The 27,757-nt window shown below is 36.9% G+C and overlaps 1 protein-coding gene across 6 annotated transcripts in view; it reads left to right on the top strand.

Annotated features, from left to right (window-relative positions):
* Positions 1–27,757, top strand: part of FRS2 (fibroblast growth factor receptor substrate 2) — a 101,120-nt gene that overhangs the window by 43,386 nt on the left and 29,977 nt on the right. For all 6 annotated transcript variants that reach the window (XR_010663070.1, XM_065934652.1, XM_065934648.1 and 3 more), the window contains 2 exons: positions 9,993–10,088; positions 11,017–11,059. The gene's annotated coding sequence lies outside the window, so the exon portion shown is untranslated. The remainder of the gene's footprint in view (positions 1–9,992; positions 10,089–11,016; positions 11,060–27,757) is intronic.

Genomic DNA, 27,757 nt, shown 5'->3' with positions numbered 1-27,757 from the left:
GCACAACGATTCCCATGAGGGTGCCCGTACCATCTAGAGACAGACTGACAGACGCCGCAGCCCGCCCCACTGACACTGCCGGCGCTGGTTGCCTCCACGTGCTGCTGCTCTGCCCTGGGCTTGACCTTCCTGCGGTTGCTCCATTAGTATCTGAGCGTTCCTTCTGGTCTCTTCTCCTCTCGTTAGTTGCCCAGTTCTACTCTGAGCTGAGCTTTTTTTGTTTGGCGGAGCCTGTGTCCTGGCTATACAGGACATGTGGAAATGTGTCTCACCTTTTGAAATCATAAAATGCTGTGAGGTTCTTAAATTTAAGATGTGGGAAACTCTGTGACTTTCTAAAATCATAAAGTGGGGAAGTTCCCAAGCTTATAAGGGAGTTCAGATGCTAGGCAGACAAAAATAGTGATAAGCATTGAGTGTATCTAATTTGTACATGTAATGTGTGCTGGGCTCTCAACTGTGTTCTAGGTACCATGCAGATTTGTCTTATAAGCGTTATCACAGGCCATCCTTACAACAGTAGAAATGAGGTGATAAGGGGAGACGGTAAGTGACCGGGTTGAGATCACACAGTCAGTCATTGCAGAGCTGGGACATGAACTCAAAGTTGATTCCAAAGCCTGTGCTCATAACTGCTGTACTAAACTAACTTTTTTTTTTCAAAATATTTATTTATTTGGCTGCACTGTGTCTTAGTTCCAACATGCGAACTCGGCTGTGACATGTGGGATCTGGTTCCCTGACTAGGGATCGAACCTGAGCCTGCTTTGGAAGCGTGGAATCTTAGCCATTGGACCACCAGGGAGGTCCTTAAATGAACTCTTTTAATAACCTTCCCCCAACATATTTCGCTCAAACTCCTGTAAATAAATCTGTTAGAGTAACTCTACTAAGTTTATTAGTTTGTATTATATGTCTGTGTATTTAGGCATTTTAAAGGAATTGAAAATTTATGGCTTTAATTTTATCTATTTTCAACTAATTGAATGACTTTTTTCCTTTTTTCATTTTGTGGCTATTTTTCTAATTTGCCACAGGCTACAGTCTGATAAAATGTTTTCTTTCTGAGTATCGTGCTTGGAAGCCAGTAATTGAGTGTAAGAGCTGTTAGCAAGAAGAAGAGGGGACATAGCATGGCCAAGATTAAGGAGGGAGTAAATAATACATCTCTCTCTCTCTCTCTCTCTCTCTCACGTACACACAGCCCTGGGAGAGGGAGGGATAGAGACAAACATATATATGGAAGGAATGAGGGGGACATGCACATTATAAATTGATAGGTTGAAAATGATGAAACTCCTCTTCTACTTTAGGAAAGTTGTTGAGGTTTTGTTTGTTTGTTTTTTTTAAGTTAGAATCAATGCTTTCTTTAAACAATTAAGTTTTAAGCCTTTGGATCAGTTTGTATTTTAAATTAACTTACATGCTTCTATTTTAAAGCTTAAAAGTGATGTCTAGGAGTAATAAATAGGAACTGTTATTTAACTTGGGGCATATCCAGCTTGATTTGGGGGGAAATCATGAAGACATACTCTCCTGGCTACCATGATGTCACCCAAGCTAGAGTATTTCTTCATGAACCAAAACTCTTGTTAATTATTCCTTTAGTATGAGTCTGTCTGTTCTACAGACTTTTCTATGCTACTAAAACAGCACTTTATAATAATGTTATTTTGTTCACTTGTACCTTTGGGACTAAATAGGAGGCTGTAATTTTTGTGAAATTGAGTAGACCAAGTGCCCTTTCACACACATACTCTTGTAGAAGTCTAAATATGAGTTGGTACTAGAGAAATACTTAATGTAAGGTAAATGTCCATGAAATTAAAAGTGACTTTTGTTCTCAAAGTATTACATTTTTAATATTGAATATACTATGCTTTTTGTCCTTACCTAATCTAATCTTTCCTAGAATGTAAATCTAAATTTGAGAACTCATTTCTTTATGATTTTTAAAAAAATTTTTGATTTAGTGCAGGCTGTATACAATGGGTTTTTGTCTAAATGCAGTTGATGTTATATATATAGTCTGCTGCTGTCCCATTCCTTTACTTTGAGATTTATTCTTCTGTCATGAACAGGTTTAGTGGACCAGCAGTCCTCAAATGGGCAGTGGTCCTTTTATGAAACTACCAAGTTGAAAGCAGGATGTTGGCATATACACACTTTCTTATCTTCATAAACCTTAGCTAATGGTGCATTTAACTAGTCATCTAAGTAAAAAATGCCATACTGGGCCAGAGCAGTGATCCATCTGGCATAGACTGTCCTAAAGAACTGTACCAGGGAATCAGGTTACTTATTGGAATTCTGTCATCCCTAAAGGATACGTAAGGCATTTCTGACTTCCCTTAACTTGTTTACTGTATTCAGAATACATGCATTGATTTAAACTCTTCAACATCCTGATCTGTTCTGATTATATATATATATGCTATGTGTGTATTAAGCTAAAGATTTGTTGGAATTGGTAATTCTAGGGTAAAATACTGTTTATAATATGAACTTCACATCTTTCCTTGCTTATTTGCTGCTTCATTTTCTTTACCTATAAAATATAAAATGATTTCACAGGTTTCTGTCCTTGCCCCCCGTCTCAAAATCTCTTCTGTTATTTCTGATATGGCCAATTTATAAGGCTTGTCTTTCTCACCCTCCTTACCATTTTTTCCCCCTACATACCATTTAAATAAAGAATTTTAAGGAAATTCTTTATGTATTAATATAGTGAGGAAGGACAAAGTTATAGAGGGTCACTGAATTCCTTTGAATTATCAGATGGCTGTAAGTGAAAGTTTTGTGGATTTTAGGAGAAACAATATTTCATAGCTGTAGTTCAGAGAGAACAGGTATAGCTTATTTGAGTTCCCTGGGTTATGGATTTACTGATGGTTCTATCGTGAAACATGAATTCTGCTTTTCATTTTGTTGAAAACTGATTGAAGGTGTTGGTCATTCTTTCTTTCATTTTCCTTTGTGAAGTGCCCACCATGAGAAATGAAGAGTTTGATTGTGGGGAAAATTTGTGTCTATTACATTGTTGAAAATATTTAGAGTATACCAGAACTACTAAAGAATGGAAATAGTAGTTTCCTCCTAGCAGATAAAGAAGGAATTTAGAAAAAAAGTATAACTCTTCTAGGTTGACTTCTATTTTTGAATTACTACTGATTATCCCCTAGAAAATACAAGGGCCAAAGTGAGCTTTATAAAAACTGTTGCCGTTTTTGAGAAAGTTAATGCAGTTGGGTAACAGTTTGTGGGAGCACATGCATATTACAGCATCTTCAAGAAGAGACTATCAAATACTCTTGGCATTCAAAAAACTCAACCCCCTGGAATAGAGTCAAAGTAAATCTGCCTTCATACCAAACTACTCTCCATAGTGAGTATTTTTTTGTGTTATATTAAAAACTCATGAAAAACAGTGAAGCCACAGGCTCTGTGAAATTTAATTTGTATATATCTCTTCATTATGTATAATGTTGAAGACATAGAAGAAAACTAACTCATGAGATACTTACCTTAATGTTCTACATAGACTCACATGTTAAGATGTCTTTTTAATTTTTTTAACTAAGAAATATATTTTATTATCATGGCCAGAATGTGTGTAGCATGTTTGTATATAAAACAAAAGTTTTAATGGAATTCCTTGGCGGCCCAGTGGTTAAGACTGTGCCTTCCAGTGTAGGGGGTGCAGGTTTGCTCCCACATGCCTCTGGGCTAAAAAACCAAAACAGAAAAGAGGAGCAATATTGTAACAACTTCAAGAGAGACTTTTAAAAAGTTTTAAAAAGTAACAGCCATTCCTGTTGTGTGCCAGAGGAGGGAAGGGAAGGAGAGAGACAGACACACCAACTGTAGGGAGAGGGGGTGTGTATGATAAGCTTCACGAAGCAATGCGTACTCTATATGCGGTGCACTGCCATTTTGTTAAAATGCAGAGCAGAACAGCAAACACTGTAGGCGAAAGTTGTATTATTTACAATTAGCGCCCTGGAAGGGCGTGTCCTCCTCTTCCCTCCTCTTTCCTTCATCATTCTTAACCATCAGGGCAGCGATTTGAGATTGTGAGGGAGCTCTCTTTCTAAGTGTTAGTTTATGCTGACAATCGCCAGGGCACGAGTGTTTGGACGACACAACCGAGGCATTAGGCCTGTGGCAGGTTTAGGTCATGAATGTTGAGTCTCTGTTCTGTGTAAAGCGGTAAGCTGTTTAAATGGCGTGTTTTTTAGTCCATAGGGATAATTTGTTCCAAGGAATCTTCATGTTCTCCAAATAACTGAGGACATTTCCTGGGTAATGTGTCTTGATAGTTAAGTAATCACCTTGATTTTTATTTTATAGTAGGTGTGATGCTTTCATTGTTTGATAGGCAATGCGTACATCTAGTAACAAATGTACAATTTAGAAAAAAGTATAATGCCATGTTAAAAATCAGGTTCTATTGAGTATAAAGAACTGAAGTCTTGAAAAGCAGTTACCCTCCAATTAAAAATAAAATTGCTTCTGGGTAAATAGCAACAACAATAAACAGAACTGAAGTTAGTATGTGTTATAGTGTCAGGAAGGTGTTCCACATGAGAGAATTTTCCAGAAAAGGAAAATTAGGAATCATAACTAATAATTTAGTTGTAAATTTTAAGAAGTTAATGAAGAACGTTTAATGAATGTATGTATATGTATATATCTATATATCAAGAAAGAAAGAGACAGAAGTATTTTAAACATCCAGAAAAGTACAGAAACTATTTTGATCAATATCTGTGTTACCTACTCTATTAAATCTTAACATTTTCCTCCTGACTTCTCAGGGAATATGGAATAGCTGTCAGATACTTAGGGTGATTCAGGTAAATCATTATGAATGAATACTAATTAGTGAGCTGTGTTCTTACTCAGTTCTCTTAGAGCTAAATGTAGCATATTCTTCTGGTTCATCCCTAATGCTACATGTTTCTTATTAATGTATAAAGTGGACCTTCCTCTTTTGCATTCTTATTTAAAGCAACTTTGGAAGAATAGAACAGATTTCTCAAATGAGCAGCCTGGAGTTACATGTTACTCCTATGGGGCAAATGTGGTATTTGTGACTAATCTTTTTATTCTAGTTTAGTGCACATTATAACAGTGAAAAAGGGAGACTGAGATTTTGCATTCTGAAGCTGTTTCTTTCTGGTTTGGACAGGTTATTTAACCACTCTGTTTTCTTAATCCCTTTCCCGTAGGGAAGTTCTGAGAATTAAGCAAGCTAATATAAATATCTGGCACACAGAAGTTGCTCAGTAAAGGTTCCTTTAATATCTCTAGCCTTTTTTTAAGTGGTTGAAGTCTGATTTCCAATGAGTGGCGGCATTGCTGCACAACAGTATTCAAGACTTCTCTTCACCTCCCTCTTCAAACAAAGCAGATTTTAACATTAGATTCATCATCCGACTCTTAGAACCCCAGCTGATTGTTTTCATTATACTTTTGGTTTATTTTTGTATATGAGGTCTGATAGACACATAGCAAATGCTTTGTGAGCCTTAAACTAAGTGAAAATAGATTGTTCAGATGAAAGGTATGTGGATAAGTCAGTTTTGGGGCAATGCTAGAGAACTCTTGCCAGAACTGGTATCTTTTGTTTTGGTCTTCAGAGACTGTTAAAATATGATCACTGAGTCATACTTGTTTTCTCTGTCCCCTGGCTATCTCTCTTAGGACCCTGAAGCTTGCCAGCCACACACAGGATGTTTAAAAGGCAGAGTAGGCCTTAGCCCACGGGGAGTTTGTTTATTTTTAAAAAATTGTTAAGTTCAAACATCCCTACCATGTCATAGCTAGTCTAGTCATGTTGGAGTTATTGAGTTCCTTTGATTCTTTCTGGTGATCATGGTGCCTAAAGGTAACAGATAAATTTGAAAGAGTCAAACTTTTCCTGAGTTTACTTGGAATTTTATAATGTATTCTCCAACAAATCCCTAGAGGAGTAGGAGGAAAGGGAATGCCGTTTATTTTGGTAGCTGCTTTTTAATGGGACTCATATACTTCAAATCTTTCACCACTTCTTTCTAGGGTTATGATACAGATGATTTAAAAACAAAATCAAACCTGAAAAAAAAAAGCCACCCACATTATGGTAGCTGTATTTTCATTAATTCTTTGAAGTTGTTAACATGAGAATCTTGTAAAAGGGACAGTATAGCTTCATAGATCTTTAAAGAAAAGAAAGAAGTGAAATCCCTCAGTTGTGTCTGACTCTTTGCAACCCCATATACTGTAGCCTACCAGGCTCCTCCGTCCATGGAATTTTCCAGGCAAGAGTACTGGAGTGGGTTGCCTTTTCCTTCTCCAGGGGATCTTCCTGACCCAGGGATTGAACCCAGGTCTCCCGCATTGCAGGCAAATGTTTTACCATCTGAGCCACCAGGGAATCCCATAGACGTTTAGACACAAAGATATGAAAATTGATTACATTTGTGTTTCAATGATTATTCTTGTTCAGTTGCCCAGTCGTGTCCGACTCTTTGCAACCCCATGGACTGCAGCACGCCAGGCTTCTTTGTCCTTCACTGTCTCCTGAAGTTTGCTCAAATTCATGTCCATTGAGTCGGTGATGCTATCTGCCCATCCACTCCTCTGCCACCCTCTTCTCTTTTGGCCTACAATCTTTTCCAGCATCAGGGTCTTTTCCAGTGAGTCAGCTCTTTGCATCAGGTGGCCAGAGTTTTGGACCTTCAGCAACAGTCCTGGCAGTGAATATTCAAGGTTGATTTCCTTTAGGATTGACTGCTTTACTTTCCTTGCTGTCCAAGGAACTCTCAAGAGTCTTCTCCAGCACCACAATTCAAAAGCATTAATTCTTCGATGCTCAGCCTTCTTTATGGTCAAACTCGCACATCTGTACATGACTACTGGAAAAACCATAGCTTCGACTCTATGGACCTTTGTCGCCAGAGTGACGGCTCTGCTTTTTAATACACTGTCTAGGTTTGTCATGGCTTTCCTTCCAAGGAGCAAGCGTCTTTCACTTTCTTGGCTGCAGTCACTGTCTGCAGTGGTTTTGGAGCCCAAGAAGATAAAATCTGTCATTGCTTCACTGCCATGAAGTGATGGGACCAGATGCCATGATCTTAGTTTTTTGAATGTTGAGTTTTAAGCCAGCTTTTTCATTGATTCAGTGATTATCATCTTTAAAATTTATGACTGACTTCTTACATATTCTCTACCACATAATGAAATCCAAGACAGATATTTCGGGTTTGCCTAGGGTACCAGGTGGAGAAGAAAATGGCAACCCATTCCAGTATTCTTGCCTGGAGAATCCCAGGGACAGAGGAACCTGGTGGGCTGCCATCTGTGGGGTCCCACAGAGTCAGACACGACTGAAGTGACTTAGCAGCAGCAGCAGGGTACCAGCGTATATCTCTTTAATGAGATGACTTAAAAACCAAGTCTTAAGGACGTAAAGGAGGAGTTAATTGGTACAAGGCCTGAGCACTGAAGTGGGAACGTGCTTGATGAGTTTCAGAAAAGAGGCCAGCGTGGCTAGAATGGAGTGAACGAGGGGAGAGGAGCAGGAGGTGAGGTCAGGGAGATAGGGAAGGGAGGTATCAGTCCGTAGTCCTTACGGTCCCTGTAAGGCGTTTGGCTTTTAGATTGGTGGGAAGTGAGTGAAAGTCACTCAGTTGTGTCTGACTCTTTGTGACCCCATAGCCCACCAGGCTCCTCTGTCCGTGGAATTCTCCGGGCAAGAATACTGGAATGGGTTGCCATTCCTTTCTCCAGGGGATCTTCCCAACCCAGGGATTGAACCCAGGTCTCTTGCATTGCAGGCAGATTCTTTACCATCTGAACCACCAGGGAACCTTCTTAGACTGATGAGAGGGACTCAGTTAGAAGATTTGAGCAGAAGACTGACATGATCTGATTTTCTTTTGAAAAGAACTAATCTGACTATTGTTGAAGTGAGCAAGGGAAGCAGCTAGGAGATCAGATGGAGAACTATTAATGCAGATGAGAACTAAGGTGGTTTGGACCATTGTAAGAGTGGAGGTGGTGGAAGTGGTAATATTATGGATATTTTTTGAAATTGAAACTCCCAGGGTAAATATTAGGTTTATTTTTTCATTAATGATTATAAAATGGGTATTTTATAATTCTGTCATTCTTTCTACATTCATTATTTGGAGTCCTATAAAAGACTGCTTTTACTTACTGACGACCTGGTTACTGTGGGGTACCTTTCATGTAAAAATGGCAGGATAAATACTTGATTCTTTTCCATTATTAGTTTTCAGGATAATTACTTCTTGCCCTAATAACTGTGAAAGATGATAGATTTTTAAAAATACATTTAATGTTGCAGTCAGTGGTAGTCATTATCATTTTGATGTTCAAAATGTCATTATCATTTGATGTTCATATGACTTTAAAACATGTCTTCAGAGTAAAAACTGTGAGATATATTCTGAGAAGAATTAACTTCCATCCCTGTCTTCTACAACCTGCTTTCTCTTTCTCTATAGATAACCATTTAAAAAAGATTTTGGTTTATCCTTCCACTGCTTTTTGAAAGGAAGAAAAGCAATTCTATAGTAATATTTGTATTTCTCCTCACTTTTTTACTGAAAGAGCAGCATTGTATGGAATACTAATTCAGCTACAGGATGGGAAGTAGTGGGTAATACTGGGTTCCTTGAAGGTTTTTCTAGAGATGAGTCAAGTTTTCACTTCTGACTGATTTATAAAAATCTTTCATAAAGATTTTTCTTTATATTCCTAGCTGTCTCCACATCAGAGAACATGTATATTAAGTTGCTTCAGTGGTGTCTGACACTTTGCAACCCCATGGAATATAGCCCACCCTGCTCCTCCGTCCATGGGATTCTCCAGGTTGCCATTTCCTTCTCCAGGGGACCTTCCAGACCCAGGGATCAAAGCCACATCTCTTACATCTCCTGCTTTGACAGGCATGTTCTTTACCACTAGTGCTACTGGGGAAGTCCTACAACAGAGAGCATACATGTTTTAAAAAGAAGAAGGCCCTCATCCACGCCATTTGGCAACATTTGGGAAAATCGCACATCCAGCAGTTCTCTTCTAGGAGTCTTACCCAGAGGTTGCAGTAATAAAATCACAAAATATATGGCTTTATTTTGTTCCTTGAAGCTTGGGGACCATGTCTTGGTTGTCTTTTAGTTATGGACTTTGTTTGTTGGAGAAAAGAAACAATACTAATGATGTATTAGTAGTCAGCACTAACATTAATGGTATATGTTTGGAAGAAGTGATGTTTTGAAATGTTGCTTCTTTGACATACTATCAGGTTAAATATTTCATTAATTAACATGAAATCATTCATAATTTTATTTATTCTTTCAGTGACTGTTTACTGAGCACTTAGGTATGGCAGTCATTGCGTTAGATGCTCGAGAGATAGCAGTAAATAAGAGAAAATAATCTGCTCTGGAGCTTAGGTTTCTATAGATGTGAGGGGGAAATAGACAAGCTTAATAAATAAGCAATTATTTTATTGTTTTCAAACATTCAATTTTAGGAATTCCCTGGCTATCCAGTGATTAGGATTCGGCACTTTCACTGCCATGGGCCTGAGTTCCATACCTGGTCAGGGAACTAAGATCCCTTAAGCTGCAAGATGAGGCCAAAAAAAAAAGACCCAAAAGCCAAATGTGCAACTTCAGGATTCCTTTTCCACCTCCTCCTTTTCTTGTTTTCCCGTCAGTAAGTGGCATCTTTAGGAATTGCAAAATTGATGGGTGAAAGGGATTGAGAACTGAAGACATTGTTGATTTTTATATTCAGTATGTGTACATAACTGTTTAATTCTGGGGCCCTCCCACCTCATCCTCAATCCTGTTAATGTTTTTTTAGAAGGTTGGTTAAGAACTCTTGACAGTTCCCTCTAGTCACTAATATTTAGGTAATTGTCCTTAAAGATTTTATATTTTTGTTATATGTTCTTAATTACTACATCTTTATTTCAGAAATGACCATTAAGAAGTAGATGCCCAGATGCAAAAGTGATGCAACAGTCAATTTGTCATAAAGTAAGATGCAGCTGTGGCTTTTCAACCAGATTAGTAAGTGTATAAATTTAAAATTCTTTTTTAGCTTTATACTTACTTTGTCTACTTTGAAGAACATTTAATAAAAAATATAGTTGACTTTAAAAAAAGTGTCGACTTGTGTTTTTGTTTTTCTTTTGGATTGCAGTACAGATTCTAGCATATAGCTCTGGAAAATGTGTGTCTTAGCTGTAGCTGTTTAAGAGCTCTAAAGGTAATATAAAATTTTAGTTTTGAGGAAATATAAGAAAAAGAGTCACTGTAATACTGCTGTCCCAATACAGCCACTCTTAGAGTTTTTAGATTTGTGTTTCCCTTCTGACCTTTGTTCTGCACATTAAGAAAAAACAACTTATGATCATAGTGTTGTAAAGAATATGCTTTTTGTATATATTTAAAAATTAAATTTGTTGAGATGCTTCTTCCTAGGAATAAAAATACCCTTCAGTACAGAGTTTCTTACTGGAGTGATGAGAATGTTCTAGAATTAGGTGGTGATGATGGTTGTGTAACTTTGTGATTACAGTAAAAACCTGTGAATGTTACGTATTAAAGAGATATATTTTATGGCATATATGTTATAGCTAAAAAAAAGTACACTTCAGAATATCAAATCTTGGCAAGAGTAAAATTCGATTAAGTACTGATGTCTTAGAATATGAAAACATGCCACTTGTTATTATGTACGCTATTATGTACTTAGCAAAAATGATTTGTCAGTAGAATCATAAGTATTTTTATAATACAATAATCAGTTTTATAATAAATGTTTTAATGAAGATAATAAATGCTTTTATTATTTGAGATTTAATGTCTCTTAAGCTTTTTAATACCAAATGTTGTAATAATCCAAATGTACTATGCCAGCATTTTGTAAGTTCATTTTCAGAAGACTTTCTAGTTGAAACTAACACTTAAACTTTTCTCCCTGAAATTTTTTTAGGGACAAAATTGTATCTGTTTTTCTCAGAAGAGAATTCCACAAGGTAAGACATTGTTAATAAAATAATAAAATAAATGTAGGCTTATTGCTCTGGATTTTTTGTTTTTTGTTTTTTTTATCCTTTCCCCATGCTTATCTCATGTCTTTTCTTAATTATTACAAGATTCTCACACATTTATTAGCTATTCCTTTCTACCTCAGAATTTGCTAGCAGGACACTGGTCATCTTATTTAAAGTTAGGATTAAAAGGATCTGATTAAAATAGTCACCTTGAAACTCTTTTCATAGTCAGGGCTCATTCCTAGCATTTTTAGGAATAGGTTTGACCATTTTGAGGAAAAAGTTCTTTTTTTCACTGGGGCTCATTTACCTTTTACCTCAGTGGATAGTGCTATCTAAATGACTTCACTGTAAAGTGGGTTCATAGGAACTCTCTTAGGGGTTGTAAGTTAAAGATTATTTAGCTACGCTTCTATCTATGGAAAATTTATAACTCCTCTATTTAAAAAGTGGAATGCTTCCTACCAGGTAAGTAGTAAAAGATTGAACAACATCTAGTATTTTAAAAAAAATCCTGAATGATCACCTTTACAATGGAGTTTAAATCATCATTGATGTACACTATTATTCTCTTTAGATTTATAAAGGATGAAATGTTCAAGTGAATAGATAGTAAAATTTCATTACCAGTGTGCTTACCCTCTACCAGATAACTAAAATCAATTGCCTGGCAGCATTAGGAACTTACTTTGGCTAAGTTTTCTCAGAAACTTTTGGCGTAGGTAGTAGTGATCACTACAGATTAATTCAGTCTGTCGGACTCAAATAACTTTCTCATTTTTTCTCCTTTTTCAGTATCCTCTGTCCTAAGGGGAACACAAATACTCAACACACATCTTTGCTACCTATTTTTGTATCTGCCACAGATTTAGTTTATCAAGTGAGTGTTTATCCTGATAACTGAAAATAACGGGGACCCATTAGCTGATAAGGAAGAAGGGAGAGCGAATTACCATGCTTTCATTTCCATGTTTCTTGTGAAACTCTTTTCCCTTATTTTTTTCTTCTACTTATAGGGGGTTAAGGGAGGGGATCCTTGAACCTTTGAATAGCACTGTCTGACCTTCGAGGGCTTTACTGAAAGGCATTATTACTTCAGGAGAGATCCAGATCCTTCTTTTCCTGGACCACAATGCTTAAAAAGTTAAAACGGAAATTTCAAGAAATTTAATCTTAGTGAACTGATCTGTTACATCTTTGAGACTGTTCTTTTGGCAAATAAAATTTAAATGTCAGACATCAGTAAAAAGTATGATACAATGATGATGTATATCTTGTCTATATATATGTTGTCTGTGTCCATAGGGTTCTCCTATATGTATTCAGTAGATCTATATTTTTGTACATAACTAGATGTTTTCATAATTTTTTTAGAGTAAAAATAATCTAAAAAAGATTATTCACATTTATATAGTATCACTATGCTACACAGTTAAAGGTTTTAAAAGGACATGACAAGTTAAATTATTGCTAACCCTACATTTAAAAGTGATAAATTTTATGTTATATATATCCTATCAGAATTTTAGAAGTTATTTAAAATTTGGGGCAACTTTTGCTTATTATGAAAGAAGGTGGCTTTGTCTGAAGTACCAGTTTGTTGTTGTTGCCTCTGTCGAGAGGCCCTCTTCTGCCACTCCGCTTCTGGGTCCTGGTGATGACACTTCCCTTCACCCTTTAGGCTGAGAAGTGGTGACCGCTCTAGCCTCCACTCTTGCCACGCCTGGGGAATCCCCCTTAACCCTGCCCTAGTCCTGTAACACGGGCTTAACTTCTGCTCTCTGCTGAAGACAAAGGAGGAAAGAAATGCAGAGGATTTCATGTTGACTAGTCCAGAATTGTTCCTCAAAACATATGTTGCTGCTTATGAGACACAACATAATTTAGGTGCATACAGAGTTTAAAATGCACAAAAATTTGCACCATTTTTATGCTAGCTATTGTACGTTTTTTGTGGAGTGCCATTTAAAGTGGTAATAATTCCATAGATGGGAGAGAGGCCATGTATCTAAGCAGTCACATGACTATCTTATTAAATACTGAAGTACTAGTTTTTAACCCCACGTTTAGGAATAGTGAGTTAGCGATATTCCTCAGTTTGTGTCATATCCATTTATCATTGGTTGGTTAAAGGATTGTTCTTCCATTTTCCAACTAGTCCCTATATAAGTGACCTTTAAATGTATTTGTTGTGTATCCTTTCATTTTTACCTTGCTAAAGATTTTTTTATTTTAATGCTTATATTTTGATTATACATTAGGTCTTAATCTGATTCTTATAGTCCCCTCTACTTTCTTCTTTCTTACTTTTTTTTCTAAGGTCTGGCCATCTACCTGAGTGGTCATCTAATTTGTTTTGTCCAACTGGTATTGTATTCCAGGTTGTTTGTTAAAATGAAGCCCAATTTCTTAAACATATAAGGCACATAAAATGAGTATTTATGTTTCATTTTAGTAAAGATCAATTTATGCTTATTTCTGTATATTAGAATTAAAGTTAAGAATTAGAACAGAAGTTAGGATCCTGTGGAAGATTACAGGAAATGTAAACATCTATTTAGAAGAGTGTCTATCTAGGAGTCTGTTAGAATTTTCAAAGAAAAGAATTGTAGGGCCTAAAGGAAATGTACATTTCCCCCCCCCGCTAGAAACAGTATGTTAAAATGCTTAGGTCTCAATATTAGGTGGCAGAAGCCCAATAGTTGAAAGATAGTACCAATAATATTAGAGAATTTTCTCATTATTTATTGCTTGTTAATTTCTGCATTAAATTATATATGAACATTGATCTTTTTTCTATTACTTCATTGAAGCAGAATAATGTTCTTTGAATCCCCATCACTGAATCTTAACACAGAGTAGGAACAGTACAAATGCAAGATTCTAAATTTGAGAGACAGTTTCATCTGTGGTAAGCACAGTGTCAGCAGAAGTAACTTCTGTTGGATCCCCTAACTAGATGCTATAAGTGGAAACTTTGGAATCTCCCAGTTTGTGGTGGAAATATGCCTTGTAGTCATGAAGAGGGGAGAGGGAGAAACTCCTAGGAGAGGATAAGATGGACCCTGACATTAAGGAGGATAATGCCAGCACTGATCAGATCAGAGAGGGGCTTCTATCAGATGGAAAAAGATAACAAGGTATTTGGGAGCAGTGGTTTTTTTTTTTTTGTGGGTGGAGGATCTTAGGGGCCAGGAGGAAATGTGGAATTGATTCAGTAGTGGAATGAAAAAGGGTCAGGGAATTCACATCTGCTAAAAGCCAGTGTTGAGCCTTTTTGAAAGAAGTAGTTATTTGTATGTCAGCACTTAAATATTTGTAAAATCTTTGGTTGGAAAACTGGAACCTCTTGAAATTGATACTGATTTGGTATTCCATTCATTGTTGAATGCTCCCTTGACTCTTTTTAAAAATAGAAATTCAGGGAATTAGACCTCACGTAATATAGTCCCTTTTTCTGATCTCTTAAATTTTGGAGTTTTTGGTATGGCATAATAATTTCCTTATTTTTACATTGTTATGTTAACGCATGCCATCAGTAGGACAAATAGTATTATCATTTTACAAATAAGGAAACCAGTAGTAAAATCAGCTTTAGTTTCTTTTTACTAATCTACATTGTCACCCTATCAATGGATATTTTGCTCTGTTTAAAAGATGTAATTACAAAGATTGTTTTAATGTGGAAGAAATGTTTCTAAGCAAAGGAACCGCATAGCCTGAGAAGTTTAAGAAGCATACGTAACACGCAAAAATATAACCAGTAAATGATGTAGATGGTATTCTTTGAACTTAACATTCACTATAACAGTACTTAATAAATTAATATGGATTTTGCCCATATTAAAATTATTTCAGCAGTTTTCCAACTTAAAACAAATACACAAATACTGTGAATTTTTTTTAGTTTGAACATGCCTGTTTTCTATACTCAAAAATAAAGTGTTTAATTTTGACCAGTGGGAATTAGATTCCTTTTGTGGGTATAGAATAAGCACTTTGATCTCACATATTTCAGAATAAAGTAGCCCCTCCCCTCCCCCAATAATTTGTTTTTAGTATGAAAATCAGATAAACTATCATAAACCTGTATCTTTAATCTGAGAGAGTTACTTTGGTTCAGGCCCGGCGTTAGCGGTACACACACAGATTAAGGTTGGTTTTGAGTAATCCAGTGCTGTGCTAGGTCATTCCAGGTCTAGAGGGTCCTGGGTTTATACTAGTCATTTGGTTCAATATCTGGTTTACATTTGAGCCTGTAGAAAGATTTCACATGTAGGTGGTGGGATAAAGGGAAACAGATCAACTCATAGCCTATTAAATAGATTGGAATTACAGCACTTTGAAGCTTAGCAATGTTGTTGTTCAAAAATAGGCTTTGACAGGTCTTCCTGACTGATTTCTTATTGTATATTAAAGCTTCAGATGTTGTGGTTCAGATTAAGTAAATTTTAACTTTCAAAAACGTGAATAGCTGTATCTTTTTATAAAATAGAGTTATTTCGGATAGCTTTTTGTTTCGTGTTTCACTCTCTGAGAATTCCATTTTAGCTGCTTTGATTTTATTTTTTAGCCATTTGCCTTTAGATTAAAAACAAAAAAGCAAAACTCAAAGTAGGTTGAAACTCAACACAAATTGCTGCCGCAGAACAGAAGTGCTGATCAAGTTAAATCAACCCCTGCAATGTGTATTGAAAGGAAAACCTCTCCTCTCCCCCAATTTGAAGAACAAGCATTTTCCCTGCCAAGAAGGGCTGACTTTCAATGGAGCAGCTGTCCATATTAGGAGCCTAGGGTTGCTAAGGTGACCCTGGCTGTTTGGAGAAGAATGCAGCTGAGAGGGCAAGTTCCTGATGTGTGAGCTGAGGGAAGGAATGTGGTGTGACTGTGCATCATTCCTCCTGATCACAGGCTCACAGAGTGCCGTGTGGGCAGCTTGTAGGAACTGCAGGTCTGAGTGCGGGAGCCTGCGTGTGGTTAAACTAGTTTTGTTTTCATGTGAGCCCGAGGCTTACAGCTTAGGTTTAAAAGGTTTGCCTTGTGTATATATGTGTGTGTTTGGGGTAAAGGGGAGGGTCTGTGGTGGATGAAATGGGAATGAGTTTATTTTGCTTGATAGGCTTATACTTTCTTTTTTTTTTTTTTTTTGGCTTATACTTTCTTGTTGATAAAAAATTTTATCTTGAGATACATGTTCTTTCCAACATATCCCTTTCAGTCATGTATACTGAATGAGTATAACCAAGTGAATGAGTTGTTCCTGATAATTGTTTCTTTTGTACTTTTAACTTTAGAATTATTTGGAAGTACTAAGAATATGTTGTCTAGTTGGGAATCTTATTGACATAGATCTTGGTAATGATTTTTTGTATCTGACCCTGAAAGCAAAAGCAACAAAAGCAAAAATAAGTGGGATTACATCAAACTAAAAACTTCTCAGCAAAGGAAACCCATCAATAACAACAAAAAAGGCAACCTCCTGAGTAGGAGAAAATACTTGCAAATCCCATGTCTGATAAGGGGTTAATAGCCAAAATATATGAAGAACTCATATAATTCCATAGCCAAAAACAATCCAGTTAAAAAATGGGCAGAAAATCCAAATGGACATTTTTCACGAGGAAGACATACAGATGGCCAGCAAATACATGAAAAGATGCTTTGTGTCATTAATCATCAGGAAAATGCAAATTCAAGCCATAATGAGATAGCACCTCCTACCTGCTAGAATGACTCCAATCAGTAAGACTAGAATTAATAGATGTTGGTGAGGATGTGGAGGAAGGGGAAACCCTTGTGTATGTTGGTGGGAATGTAAATTGTTACAGCCACTGTGGTAAACAGTATAGAGGTTCCTCAGAGTAAAACTAAAACGACCATGTATGCATGCATGCCAGGTTGTTTCAGTCGTGTCTGATTCTTTGCAACCCTATGGACTGTAGCCCGCCAGGCTCCTCTGTCCATGGGATTCTCCAGGCGAGAATACTGGAGTGGGTTGCCGTGCCCTTCTCCAAGAACTACCATGTGATGTAGCAGTTTCACTTTGGGGTATTTATCTGAAGAATATAAAAAGCACTAGCTCAACAAGGTATGTGTACCTCCCCGTGTTCATTGTAGCATGATTTGTAATAGCCAAGATATGGAAATAATGCAAGTGTCCATTATGGATTAATGGATAACAAAGTGGTTTTTATATACAATAGAATATTATTCAGCCATAAAAAGAAAGAAATCTTGACGTTTGTAACATGGATTGACTTGAGGGCATTATGTTAAGTAAAATAAGTCAGTAAAAGACTTATCAGTAAAAGAACCTCTTATATGTGGAATCTAAAAACAAAGAAACCAATCACCCACACCTCACTGTGCCCAGCTCAGAGATAGAAGGGTGCAGTGGTTGCCAGAGGCAGTGGGTGGAGGGTGGGAGAAATGGACAGGTTTTTTTTTTGTTTTTTTTTTTTTGTTAAATTGAATTTTTTTTTGTTTTTAAAAGGAAGAACATGAGATAAATCCTATTTATCTAATAGAGGGAAGTTCAACAATGTAATTGACCCGTATCCCCCAGGAGTATTAGGGTCATCAAAAACAAGGAAAATCTGAGAAGCTGTAGAGCCAAGAGGAGCCTACAGGCATATGATGATTAAATGTACTGTGGGTATCCTGGGTAGGACCCTGACACAAAAAGACTTATGTTAAAACCAAGAAATTTGGATCAAATCCTAGAAGATGATGCTGTTAAAGTGCTGCACTAGTGTGCCAGCAGATATGAAAAACTCAGCCATGGTCACAGGACTGGAAAAGGCCAGTTTTCATCCCAACCCCAAAGAAGGGCAATGCCCAAGAATCCTCAGACTACCCGCACAATTGCATTCATTTCACAGGGTAGCAAAGTATTGCGCAAAATTCTCCAAGCTAGGCTTCAGCAGTACTTCTTCAAAGTGAACCAAGAACTTCCACATGTTCAAGCTGGATTTAGAAAAGGCAGAGGAACCAGAGATCAAATTGCCAGCATCCATTGGATCATAGGAAAAGCAAGAGAATTGCAGAAGAACATCTACTTCTGCTTCATTGACTTTACTAAAGCCTTTGACTGTGTGGATCACAATAAATGGTGGAAAGTTTGCCTGCCACTTGTGAAACCTGTATGCAGGTCAAGAAGCAACAGTAAGAACCTGACATGGAACCACAGACTGGTTCCAAATTGTTAAAGGAGTGTATCAAGAATGTATATTGTCACTCTGCTTATTTAACTTATATGCAGAGTACATCATGCGAATGCTGGGCTGAATGAAGCACAAGCTGTAATCAAGATTGCCGGGAGAAATATCAGTAACCTCAGATACACAGATGACACCACCCTTATGGCAGAAAGTGAAGAAGAGCTAAAGAGCCTCTTGCTGAAAGGAGAGTGAAAAAGTTGGATTAAAACTCAACATTCAGAAAGCGAAGATCATGGCATTGGGTCCCATCACTTCGTGGCAAACAGACGAAGAAACAATGCAAACAGTGGCAGACTTTATTTTCTTGAGCTCCAAAATCACTGCAGATGGTGAGACTGCAGCCATGAAATTAAAAGATGCTTGCTCCTTGGAAGAAAAGCTATGACAAACGTAGGCAGCACATTAAAAAGCTGAGACATTACTTTGCTGACAAAGGTCCATCTAGGCGAAGCTATGATTTTTCCAGTAGTCATGTATGGATGTGAAAGTTGGACCATAAAGAAGGCTGAGCACCGAAGAATTGATGCTTTTGAACTGTGGTGTTGGAGAAGACTCTTGAGAGTCCCTTGGACTGCAAGGAGATCAAATCAGTCAATCATAAAGGATATCAATCCTGAATACTCATTAGAAGGATTGATGCTGAAGCTCCAATACTTTGGCCACTTGATGCATAGAACTGATTCATTAGAAAAAAACTCTGATGCTGGGAAAGATTGAAGGCAGGAGAAGAAGGTGATGACAGAGGACAAGATGGTTGGATGGCATCACCGACTCAATGGACATGAGTTTGAGCAAGCTCCAGGAGATGGTGAAGGACAGGGATGCCTGGCATGCTGCAGTTAGTGGGGTGCAAAGAGTCAGACAATACTGAGGGACTGAACAACAGTTGTAACAAAGTTACGATATCAATATAAAATGTCAATAGATAGCTCTGCGTGTGGGGTATATGGGAAATCTGTATTCTCAGTTTTCTTCTGAAATTGTTGTAAAAATAAAGTTTATTTTTAAAAAAGTACTGAACCCTCAAAATTTTATTTTAAACCCAGACAGCATGTGCTTCACAACTTTTACCAGATTTTTGCTCATATTCCACTCTTAAATATATTTTACTCCTGGAGCAACAAAAGTTTTAAAAAATCTAGTAAAAGAGTAATTTGCTTGAGGATATTGCATAACTGGTTCTTGCAAACAGGCCCAACATTTATTACGCTGCATTTGCTGCCAGCTGAAAGCCTACTCACAAATGTTAGGAAGTTGTGTTTATAATCTAAGTCCTTTACTATCATAAAAGTTTTTAATCTTTAAATCAACCAAAGTTCTTGTAAGAAATATTGACAGCACCTTTGAATGAGTAATTTGTTGCCTAGAAGTTCTTTCTTAACTCTTTAATATAATCTTAATTTTACTAGTTTAAATAGAGATGTTGATTTCAAATAAGTAACTTATTTTTCTATTTTCAGAACAATTTTGCCTTGGAGACCTGAATAATTAATTGGTTATCTTTTTTATTACTACAGCAAGTGTTACTGGGTCCATACATTAGGAAAACAGCATTTGTTGCCTCCAATCCAGATATTTCTTGGCTGGTAACAAGGAGAAGTAATATATTCTGAATATTTTCCCTTTCTTTCAGTCATACTTAGTTTTAACAAATAAACATGTTATTTGTTAGTAATTTAGTTAAAGTGAAAATGTGCATGGTAGCTAACCCAACCTTAAATTTCAGCCTTATCATAATAGGAATTTACGCCTTTTTTAGCTTTACTTTTGGCTTACTTGTAGATGAACGGGAAAAAAGCTGAGCCCTTTATTCTTTGAATTTTTAAACAGAGTTTTGGATGAATTAATGCAAAGAAAGGAAATTTTTGAAGAAATTAATATATTATTAATAGCTTAATCATTATTTCAGTAGCCTATGATTTTCCAAATTTGTGCTTTCCATTTATGTAATTGCATTCCTTTTTTAGCTGAAGTAACTCCCAAGTAACTAAATCATAGAAATATCAAATAATTAGACCAAAGATATTGGTTTTGGAATTGCACATCACAGGTAGTTCAACTGATATTCAAAGACAGTACTAGTTAATATTAGGCACTTTTGAAGGTTAATATAAACAGTAGTCTCAGTCCTAGAGTATTCTCCTTGAAGTAGGCCCATCCCAAGACTTCAGGGACTTCGAGGACTGGCCTAGCTTGGAGGAATTGCTGCAGCTTGGATGACGACTCTTAGGCAGTTGACTTGCCCAGAGACACTCTTTGGGCGTCGGTCCAGATGGCAGTCTCTATGTAGTATGAGGAGGAAGACATCTGATACAGTTTGCATCTTGGGAGTATACTTGCCCACTTTTAAACCACATGATAGCTTTACTTCTAAGAGAGATTTTCTGGCATTATATACTAAAATTCACAGCATTTTTCATGAAGTGACTGTCAGTGTTTACACAAATCTAAGTGATAATTTTAAGCTCTATTTTAAAGAATGCAAGTAGCTGAAATGTGTAAACTTTCAGTTAGAAGATAGATAAGTACTAGGGATGTAATGTACCATGTGATAAATATAATTAACACCTCTGAATGCTATGCATGAAAATTGTTAAGAGAGTAAGTCCTAAGAGTTCTCATCATAAGGAGAAGAAAATTATTTTATTTGTATCTGTGTGAGAAAGTGAATGTTCACTGTATTGTGGTCATCTTTTCATTTTATAAGTCAGATCATTATCCCATACATCTTAAACTAATACATACTGTCTGTCAATTATATCTCAATAAAACTGGTAGGAGAAAAACAAAAAAAATAACTATTAAGTAATATATCAACCATATGAACCAATATGAGATTATTTGTAGTTTTATCAATATGTTTTAATATTTGTAGAAATTCAGGCGCAGCATTTATCATGTGTGTTGCTAATGTGAGACATTATCCAATAATAGGGTATTTATTTGTTCAAAGTAAACCTATCTGAGCAATTAACATGTGTATGGCACTCTCACACCGCTGGGGATACAGCAGTGAAGACAACAGTCCTTGCCCCCACGGAGTTTACATCTTGTTGTGGCTTTAGGGAAGAATCAAAGAAGAAATTAAAATATAGCACTGCTGCTGGTGATAGTCTTTTGGCGAATAACATAGCAGTGTAATAGGGCTTTCCTGGTGCCTCAGTTGGTGGAGAATCTGCCTGCAATGCAGGAGACACTGGTTTGATCCCTGGGTGGGAAAGGTTCCCTGGAGAAGGAAATGACTACCCACTCCAGTATTCTTGCCTGGAAAATCCCATGGACAGAAGGGCCTGGTGGGCTCCATGGGGTCGCAAGAATTGGACACGACTTACTGACTCACCCACGAACCAAAGCAGTATAATGGGAAAAGGGCTTGCTGTTGTGGAGTGAAGGCTTAGGTGTTTTCTGCAGTGCGCAGGAGAGTTCTCTAAGAATTGGTTTGTGAGCAAAGACGTGAGACAAGGGAACAGGCTGTGTGGGTATTTGGCACAGAGTGTTCCAGATAGAACAGTTACAGAAGCCTTGAGGTAGGAGCATACCTAGTGTATTCAGAAACAGCCAGGAGCCAGCCTGTGTGGCTGGAGCAGAGTGGAGGGGAGAGTTGTAAAGCCCCTGTGATCAGCACTGGAGTCAGAGGGCAGAAAACCGTACTAAAGTGTTTGGGACCTTGTAGGCCAGGCTCTTAAAAAGTCTCTAATTTTTACTCTGGGGGAATAGGGGGAGCCATGCAAGATTTTTGTCAGGCAAGACTGTAAACAACATTGAAATGGGCCAAAAATGATGAACAGTTTTTCTGTCTTGCTGTTCATTGGGGTTATCTCTCTCTCCTTTTTCTTCCTTTATTTTTTCTTTGCATTTTGCTTAGGATTAATTGAATATGGTTTTTAAAATTCCCTAGAACCATTACTTTATATTTCTAAGTATTTAAAAGCTTTCTTCTTACATCTTTCCCTGTGTTCTTTTTAATGCAAAGTATTTTTTAGTTTAGTGTTTGAAATTTACTTCAGTTGTAAGAAACTCAAGTCATCTCATCCAAATCCTTAACCAGTAGCAGAATCTACTGAACACTGGTAGTGACTGAGAAAGAACTCAGCATTAAAAGGGAAATCAGTTCATTAGATTGATAGAATCTATGTTATTCTCATAGATGTCTGTGGTTTTGTCCAAATTAAGTCCATTGTACCGCAAAACAAAAAGCTTAAAGACAGCTTGCTTACTCCTCCTTACTGCTATGTGTTATTTTCTCCAAACTAGCTTGCTATGGTTTCTGCATCTCCCTTACTGATTGGTACTGCAGTGTTCCTTGTATCCCATCTCACCTTGCATCACTGTCTTCTCTAGGCTCCTGTGATACAAATTATTGGTGATTTTCTTCCTGCCTCTTAGTGCCTGTCCAGTCCCTTTCGTGGGCTTCTCTTCCTCCGCAGTTTCCTTCCTCCGCAGTTGGTGTTTCTGAGTTTCTCTAGGTCTTACTTTTCCTCTCACTGGGGCAATCTCATTTTGTCCCGTGCCTTGCATCCATAAGCTAATGACTCCTAGATCCTTATCTCCAGTTCAGATCTTTCTTCCGCCTCTGTACTTGCATTTCTGTTTGTCTTTTGAGCATTTCCACTTGGATATGCAGACATTACAATGTGTTCAAAATGGAGCTGTCTGCTTCTCTAAACCTTGTGTCACCCCTGTGTTGCCTAGCTCTTTGAATGGATATGAACCAAGTGGAAATGTAGGTGTGCTGCTCGACTCCTGCTTTTCTTCCCAGTCTAGTTGGTTAGCAGGTATTGTTGATGCTCTAATCTATCCTTTCTCCATCTTCATTGTTCGCTACTCTAATTTAGACTCCAGATTTCTGCAGCAGCCTCTAAACCTGTTACAATCATATGAGTTAGGCAGTGGTGGTGTTTTTAACTTGCCTATGGGGAAACATAGATTCAGAGACGTTAAATGAGAACTCAGCTCTTTCTAGTTCTAAGGCTCATATTTGCACTATATCATGCTGCTTTGCTAGCATTATCATAGATTGATACTGCCTTCTATTGGACGAATTTAGAATGTTTAAAATGAAGGATTATTATAGATTCTAATGTGGTATTTCAAAATACATTCAGAGAGCAGACCTGGTGTAGGTCATTTATTCATTATATGAGGATTAAAATTCTTGCCTTAGAAACATTCTACCTTCTTTTTAGCAGGGTTAATAGTTTCAGAGAATTCAAATTTGGAATTTGCATGCAGAAAGTTAAAAATTTTAAGGCTCTAACAAGAATATTTTTGAGACTGATATTCCTTGTAGCTAACTGTTGAATTAACTAAGTTCTTGATTTGTTTCTTGGGGTGGGGGTTTGGTTTCTTTCATTGTTTTTTTTAAAGAGAATTTAAGGTAGATAACTTAAGCCAGTACTAGTGAAGAAGCACTTTGAAAGTGTGACAGAGGAAAGCATGTTAGAAATTCTGACAGTTTTCCATAGAGATTTGTTTCTCCTCATTTGTCTTTTTTAAAAAAGGAGATGTTCTAGCCATTGCTTTCAAATTCTGTTTTATCATAAGTTGTGCTCAGTGGGAATAGCCCCAGTGACCTTAGCTATAGTTTTGAATACAGCTCTTCAGAATTCTCTTTATCACAGATGATTGATATTCTGAGTTTAAGATAAGATAAATCTGAAGCAAAAACCCCACCAAACCTTTAGGGAGAGAGTGCATATTGTCTTTGTTAAAGTTGTAGACACGGACACTGAAAATTCTAAATTTGTCTTTCAATGAAGATTGATTGATTTTTTTTTTTCCCTTAAGTTCGCCATTTGAAGATGGAGAAAATAGTTACCAACAGTCTGCAATACAAGGTTGTTCTCTGGACAAATAGTTATCATGGCTCAAAAGAATATTGGGTCTTAGACACTGAGATCGTGTTCTGCATTCTAAGTTGCTTCAGTCGTGTTCCATGCTTTACCCATGGACTGTAGCCCACCAGGCTCCTCTGTTAATGAGCTCCTCTGTCAACGGGATTCTCTAGGCAAGAATACTGGAGTGGGTTGCCAGGCCCTCCTCCCGAAATCTTCCCGACCCAGGGATTGAACCCACATCTCTTGTGTCTCCTGCATTGGCAGCCAGGTTCTTTACCCCTAGTGCCATCTGGGAAGCCCCCCAAATCCTGTTACTTGATTGTAACTATTGTCTGGTGTATAGGAAGGCATAAATAAAAAGATATTTTAAACATCCTTTCATTAGTGTTAGTTGATAGTCTTCATTGATTGTGTGGTATTTCATTGATTCCAAGGGACATTTTCTAGTTTTATTCACTGAAATTTGGGTGTATCTTACAACCAGTGGTATGCTGTAGTTTAATTGACACCTTCTGCTTCTTGGTGGGATACAAAATATCAGTCTTAAAATCAGTTGTGTCTGAGTTTTGATGAAAACGGTATATATCTTGGTTGGTATTAGAAGTAATAACAGTGATAGTATTTGCAGTCACCATTCCTGAAGATGACTTTTTTGGCAACCTCTACTTTCTTAAACATGACCGAGAACTGGAAAGTAAGCAGAAGAGTCTTCTGATGCTTACAGGTGCCGTTAAGAAGCTTGTGAAGTGATGACTATCTTCTTGAACATAAAATGTGTGGTCTCTGAGCTGAGGGCCTTTTTTTGCACCTGTTCCTAATAGGCATGGGTGTCTGATTACAGAGTCTAGGATTTGAAAGAATAAACTTAAAAAAATGCGTATACGTGTTTAATAAGTGACAGCTCTAGGACATGCTAACTACCAACTGAGAATGAGGGTGACCATAAATAAAGAATTAAAATCTGTTTTTAAAAAACAGTCCCAAACCCAGACAGAAGGCCTGACACACACAGATTGCCCCGATTATAGCTTTAAAGAGGTTCTTTATCAAAATGCAGTCTGTTTGATTCCACTGGCACTTCCCTTTAAGGGACAGATGTATTTTATTTTGATTGTTGTTTAAACATTTAAACAACATTTGTTGTTGATTAAAATTTCCCCTCTTATGACTGAATGAGATTGTCAGAATATATTTTGCTCTGAAGATATTGAAAACTTTGTGAAACTCACCTCTCAGATTCTGCTATCGTGGTAGTCTCTGTCCATGTTGCTGAATAGCGTCTTTGGGCTAAAGACTGGGCATAGGTTGTGGGAAGGTCTTAGAAAAGAACAAGGAGAAAAATGTGGGGAACACACTGTTGTCCTTAAGTATCTCTAGAAGTTCTCACTGGGAAGTTGTGCATGTCCAACTGCATTTTTGTTTGGAATAAATCCAGGGTCTGTATCTCATAAATTCCTGTTATTAGGGGGTCTTTTGTGACATTCCCCTGAGACATGAATTCTGAGCATAACATTGCTTACTCTGAGCACCTTTGGCCTAAGAGTGGATGTTAAGCTCTGTGTTTTGGCAGGTTTCCAGGGTTTACTAATTAGGTGTTGCCTACTTAGATTCTCCTGGCAATCTTTCTTGCCACTGTTTCTTCACACTCTGCCCTAACCTGTTTCGTATGTCCTCTGCCTTTGGGCCCTGCTTAAACATTTGTCTAAGCTTTTCTTTCTGAAGGAGCCTTTAATAAGATATCGGTTTGTATATTCTTTAGTTAACTATTTATTGTTAATTATAAAAGCAGTTCACACACTATAGAAATTATGAAGAGAATAATGCTTTACATCTTACTACTGAGTGGGCCAGTATTAACATTTTAATGTCTTTTAGTCTGGTCTTTTTTTCCCTAGGTTTATGCATTTTGTTTAGGGTGATGGAATGAAAAGTAAGTGTAAGTGTTATTTTTTTAAATGAGAATTCTCTTAAACTTGTTACTGGGCATGCAAGGTGATTTTTAAAATAAAGCTTTTTTTGGGGAACACTTTTGGATTCATAGAAGAGTTGCAAGGATAGTACAGTGATTCTCATATATCCTTTACTCAGTTTTCCCTAATGTTAATCTTATATAACTCGGGTACACTTGTCAAAACTAGGGAATTAACACTGGTATAATACTATAAACTACAGACTTCACTTGGATTTTTCCAGTTTTTCTACTAATGTCCTTCTCTGTTCCAAGATTCAATCCAGAACACCATATTGCATTTAAAAAAAATGATTTTGTCTTTTTTATTTTTGAAGACATTGTTTTAAAAGTGTAAAATAAATTATCAAGCCCATTTCTTTAGATAATTTGTTTGGACTGAGACAGACACAAAAAGTCATGAGTGACCTATTCATGAAGCAGTTTGTTTTGAGGGTTGGTTTGTTTTTTGGGTTTTTTTTTTCTTTTTTTTTATAGAGTTGCTTGGCATTTGGTTTAATGTATTTTGAGCAAATTGAATATGTGTGTATGCTTTTCATACATGCAATCAATATTTAGATTTTTAATAAGTCTAGTAACTAGTATGATAACCACCTGAGTTTGAAAATACAGGTTTATGGTATATTCCTCTTACATACCTGTGTATTCAGTTTTGAAAATTATCTTTTTATTTACTTTTCTGTTGTTCTTCATTAATATTTATTTTGTTCTAGGTAAAGCATATTATATAAAAAGTGAAGATGCCTAGAGATTTTCTTGTATGTCTTGTAGTGTTAAGTTAATATTTGTGAAAGTGAAAGTCGCTCAATCATGTCCGACTCTTTATTACCCCATGGACTGTACGTGTACAGTCTATGGAATTCTCCAGGTCAGAATACTGGGGTGCGTAGCCGTTCCCTTCTCCAGGGGATCTTCCCAACCCAGGGGTCGAACCCACGTCTCTCACATTGCAGACGGATTCTTTACCATCTGAGTCTCCAGGTTGGAATGATATTGAATAATTTATATATTTCTTTAACATGAAATTGAAGTAGGAGTGGTTTGTGTTTAGTGTTTTGTTGTTTTAAAGAATAAGCCATAAAGCCAAGTGCCTTTAAAGAACTATTAGTTGTGTCATAGTGGGGAAAAGATTATAAAGTTCATATTTGGACTTCACCTCTTATTCTTGATCAGTTTAGTAAAACCTCCTAAGTTAAATAGTTATTATACTAGCGTTTAGTCCCTGCTAGGGGGCTAGTATCTACTACTAAATTTATAAACTAGAGGTTTATTATAAGGAACAAGCAGTCATTGGTTAATTTGACACAGTTGTAAGAATTGATACATAGAATTAATCCCTGAGTTGAAGAACACCAACAGGGCATTCTGATATAAACACAGAAAACTGAATGCACTGTCTCCATGAGATCTGATACATGTAATCTTCCCAGTTTTCAGAGTTATGATAAATACTTTCTGGAGAACGCCTATACTTTTTTTGCTGCTACCTTTCAATCATGTGTCTTCTTTCTGTGGTGCAGTCTGAATTTTCAGTGCAGAGAGCTATGTGATCTGTCGAACAGATTGTGCACCCCTTGATGTCGCTGGAGAACAGTGTTTGGTTTTCTGGTTCATATTTTTACATTACAGCAGAGGACTTAGACTAACTTTCTTT

This window comes from Muntiacus reevesi, chromosome 4 (assembly GCF_963930625.1).
Source record: "Muntiacus reevesi chromosome 4, mMunRee1.1, whole genome shotgun sequence".
Taxonomy (NCBI): Eukaryota; Metazoa; Chordata; class Mammalia; order Artiodactyla; family Cervidae; genus Muntiacus; species Muntiacus reevesi.
Note: the sequence above shows the minus strand (reverse complement) of the source record. Positions and strands in the feature narration are given on the sequence as shown.